Source organism: Myotis brandtii, unplaced genomic scaffold (assembly GCF_000412655.1).
Source record: "Myotis brandtii unplaced genomic scaffold, ASM41265v1 scaffold179, whole genome shotgun sequence".
Lineage (NCBI taxonomy): Eukaryota > Metazoa > Chordata > Mammalia > Chiroptera > Vespertilionidae > Myotis > Myotis brandtii.
Genome location: NW_005356635.1, coordinates 4,177,522 through 4,181,896, shown reverse-complemented (window position 1 = coordinate 4,181,896; position 4,375 = coordinate 4,177,522). Strand labels below are relative to the sequence as shown.

Below are 4,375 nucleotides of genomic sequence, written 5' to 3'. Positions count from 1 at the left end.
CACTTCCTCTGAGTCTCAGTGTGCTTTTCTCTTTCCTTCTAGTTGTAGAATTTCCACTCAGCCAGCCTTCCTATGGTTCTGGGTGATGTCCATTTTGTTTTTTAGTTGTAGTTTTGAAGTAGTTGTGCAAGGCAGCAATTTCAGGTGTTTACCTATGCCGCCATCTTGGTTTCTCCTTTCGCATATTAGCCTTTTATGCCTGCGGAATCAGGCCAAAACCAGCTCTCTGACATCCCCTGAAGGGTCCAAGAGACCCTTTGTGAGAGGGTTCAGGCTAGGCTGAGGAACCCCACTGGTGCACCATTGGGGCTGGGGAGGTACGCAGGAGGTTGGCCAGCCAGGGAGGGACTGCGGGAGGGCTCCAGGGTGTGTCTGGCCTGTCTTGCTCAGTCCCAATCAGCCGGACCCCAGCAGCAAGCTAACCTACCAGTTGGAATGTCTTCCCCCTGGTGGTCAGTGCACGTTATAGTGACTGGTCGACTGTCTGCCCCCTAGTGGTCAGTGCACATCATAGCGAGTGGTTGAGCGGCCTTAACATATCATTAGCATATTATGCTTTGATTGGTTGAATGGATAACTGGACGACCGACACAGATATTAGGCTTTTATTATATAGGATTATTAATAAGGAGCTACATGTTTGCTAATGACTGATTACTATAATCATATTGCATTCATTTCCCTTTCACACTTTATGCGCAGGTTTGCCATTTCTCTCCACTAATACTAGCAGTGAATATTTTAGCAGCCCATTGCCATGTAATTAGTCTTGGACTGATTTGTTTGGTGTGAACAACAGGAAATATTTTGCTTTGGGAGAACAAGAAAAATAGGTTTATTTGAATTATGCTTATTAATTTATGTAGTTATTCAGTGTCTGATAAGTTCATGTTCAAAAAAATTAATTTTTATTAAAATGTTCTATTATTTGATGTTAATGATTACTCATTTATTTCAGCCCTTTGTATTCAGCATATCGCTATTGAAATAAACCTATATTTCTATGAAAATTAAAGCTTTTGTTTTTTTGCGGCCCACATAAACTTAAACCTTGTTTATTTGGCCCATGTTAGTCTTTGAGTTTGATATGCTTGGTCTAAGGAATGGCGTGGTTTTGTGGGGTGAGAGTTAAATTGAAGTAGGTGACTGTTGTTTGGGACAACTGGGCTTTATGAGGGGATGCACATACCTCTCTGGTCAGGCAAGAAGAGTGGATAAAGGGGTATTTAGTAAGATGCAGTGTAGAGGTGAGGTGGCTAATGACTGTGAGACTAATCCATCAACCCCCATAATAGAGACTGAGAAGGGGACAAGAGTCCCAGTGAATTCAGAGAGAGCAGAGTAAGTGGCCCCAGTGTCAATTAAAAAGGAGATCAACTTACCCACCACAATTACAATTATTACCTGAGGCTCTGTCCTGGTGATGTAAGTCTGTGGGGCCTTGTCAGGGCCTGGGCAGCTTCAGTCTTCGGTGGCCAGTCCCAGAAGGTCTGGGAGCTCCAAACCAGATCCAGAGGCCGGCCTTGCTGAGGTCTGACCTGGAGGGGCCAGACTACAGTCTGATATCCAGTGGCCTTCCCTCCTGCACCGTGGGCAGGGTCCAGGTGGGGGTCTTGGGCAGGACTTGGTCCAGTGTCCTTTCTTGTTGCATTTGAAGCATGGGCCCAGAGGAGGCTTAGCCCCTGACTTACCCTTGGTTGGAGGCCTGGCACTTCGTTTGGGGTTCATGAGAGCGGTGGGTAGGAGCTGAAGGCCTTCATCTGGGCCTCAGCCTTGGCCTGATCTTGCTTTTGTTTTTGGATTTGGGTTTCCTCGTCTCCATTATTAAAGACCTTAAAGGTCATGTTTAAAAGGTCTCTTGGGGATGGGGAGGTTTGTCCCTTCTGGGCTTATGGGATCAAGATTGGTGTATTTTCTTGTGGTTTGTGGAAGGCGAGAGAGGAAGACTGCCGGATTTTCATGTCTTTCCTGGGTGACCTCTGCTAATTTTTCATAATTAATTGCTTTGTGGGCTGCCTTTCTCAGTCCTTCTAGTAGGCAGAGAACCATGTGGTCTCGAGACCTGCGACCTGCCTGCCCTTCCTGATAGTTCCATTGTGGGTCCCTGTCAGGGACAGCATCCTCTCCGACTGGGAGGGCAGGGGCCTGCCGGCGGAGGGTATCCATGTGGCCCTGGGCATGAAGCCAGATTCTGCTTTTATCCTCTGGGCTCAGAGTGGAGGAGAGGATAAAGTGGAGATCATTCCAGGTCATGTCATATGACCGGATGAGATATTCAAATTCCTGGGTGTATTTGGTGGGGTCTTCTGTAAAGGAACCGAGTCTTTTGTTCATCTAAGGTAAATCAGAAAGAGAGGATGGGACATGGACCTGTACAATGCCCTTGGCGCCAGCAACCTAAGGCTAGTGCTGGAGTGGGGGGAGGAAGAGAGCCAAAGACTGCCCCAGAGCAGGTGTGAGATAGGGTGGTAGCAGTGGGACCTGCTGGGTAGGGTGGCCGGCTCTCAGGCTGCTGAGACAGGTGAGCCGTAGGCTGGGGGACCGGGGATGGCTGGTGGGATCAAAAGTGGTGAAGGAGAAGGAGGATTTGAGATCCTCAGGGGACTTAGAGTGAAGAAGGAAAATCTGTGAGGGAAAGCAGCTGTCACAGAGAGAAGGACATGTCCTGTGTGTGAATAAAGCCCGGATATACGGGACCTCAGATCACTTGCCCTGCCTGCAGCAGAAATTGTCAAGGTCAGTTAGGATTTGGAAATCAAAAGTGCCATTTTACTGAGGCCAGAAGTCCTGTGCAAACCCTAAGGTCTGAAGATTTTTAAGTAGACAGCCTAGGGGTGTGGTGCGGGGAATGGCCCATGGTGATGGGCTGGGGCTTAAGGTCTGTCCTCTGTGAAATGTTAAGGTGGAGAAAGGTGTCCCTGTTTCCCCCTAACGTTCATCAGAAACGAACGGAGCCCTCCCTCTGTGACAGACGTCCGCTGTCAGGAGAGTGATCAAGGGAACCTGGTTCCCGGAGGACTTATCCCGACCAGCGCTGGATTTACATAGGGTCGGCTGTACAGTAACAGCCTGGAGTCCTGGCTCCAAACCCTTAAACAGAAATTACGGGACAGTTCGGAATGAGGGAAAACAGACTAAAGCCACTTACCCATGAATTTATGCCCGGTGTTGATGGAGGAGGAGGCAACGTGAGGAGAGATCCACTATCCAGTCATGGGCATTATCCAGTCATGGGCACGACCTAGACAAGTCCAGAGGAAGGCTAGGGGGTCCTAAGTAAGTGTCACAGTCAAGCAGAAATTCAGCCGTGTGGGAGCGTGGCTGGGGACCTTCCCTGGACACAAGGGGAGCTCAGGAGCTGGATGATCATGGATGATCATGGTCTCTCTGAGTGCCAAGTGCCCAGTTTCTGGAACCCTGAGATGACTCTTACTGGACCACTCACTAGACCTTCCCGGGTTTCAAAGCCAAATGAAAGGTTCAGAGTGGGCCGGGGCTGCAGACCTATGACATGAGGCCATAATGTACTAGTATCAAAAGAACTTTTATTTTAAGCACCTGGGTGCAGGCAGGCTGAGTTTGAAAAAAGGAGTCAGTGGTGACTGAAGGGGGAGGCAGGTTTTTATTAGCTTCTGCTGGCTGCAAGCTCTTTCTGCTGCTGACTGCTGACTCACAGAGCTTGACTGGCGGGTCCTGTCCTTGGTTCCTCCCGGCACCAGATGTCTAGTGGTTATCTAGGATATGTCCAGCTCCAGGCTATAAGCTTTCTGCAAGATACCTGCTAAGCACAATAAGATTCCTGCCCCATTTATTCTCTTTAACCTTTTCAGTACCTCGTTGTCATTTTGATTTGCAGCTCTCAGATGATTAGTGACTTTGAGCATGTTTTCATATGTCTCTTGACCTTCTGTATGTACACTTAAGAAAAATGTCTATTTAAGTCCTTTGCCCATTTTTTGATTGGATTGTTTATCTTCCTTTTGTTAAGATGTATGAGTTCCCTATAAATTTTTGAGAGTAGGCTCTCATCAGATATAACATTGGAAAATATGTTCTGCCATTCAGTAAGCTTTCTTGTTGTTTTGTTGATGGTTTCTTTTGCTGTGCAAAAGCTTTTTATTTTGATGTAGTCACATTTGTTTATTTCCCCCTTAGTTTCCATTGCCCTAGGAGCTGTATCAGTATAGATATTGCTATGACATATGTCTGATATTTGGCTGCCTATGGAATCTTCTAAGATTTTTATGGTTTCCTGCCTTACGTTTAAGTCCTTTAACCATTTTGAGTTTATTTTTGTGTATGGTGTAAGTTGGTGGTCTAGTTTCATTTTTTTACATGTATCTGTCCAATTTTCCCAACACCATTTATTGAAGAG

At 46.9% G+C, this 4,375-nt stretch overlaps 1 long non-coding RNA gene across 1 annotated transcript in view; it reads right to left on the bottom strand.

Moving 5' to 3' along the window:
- Window positions 1-3,873, bottom strand: part of LOC106725637 — an 8,726-nt gene extending 4,853 nt beyond the window's left edge. The window contains exon 1 of the long non-coding RNA XR_001361562.1: window positions 3,834-3,873. This is a non-coding gene — a long non-coding RNA (uncharacterized LOC106725637). The remainder of the gene's footprint in view (window positions 1-3,833) is intronic.
- Window positions 3,874-4,375: the final 502 nt, after the last annotated feature.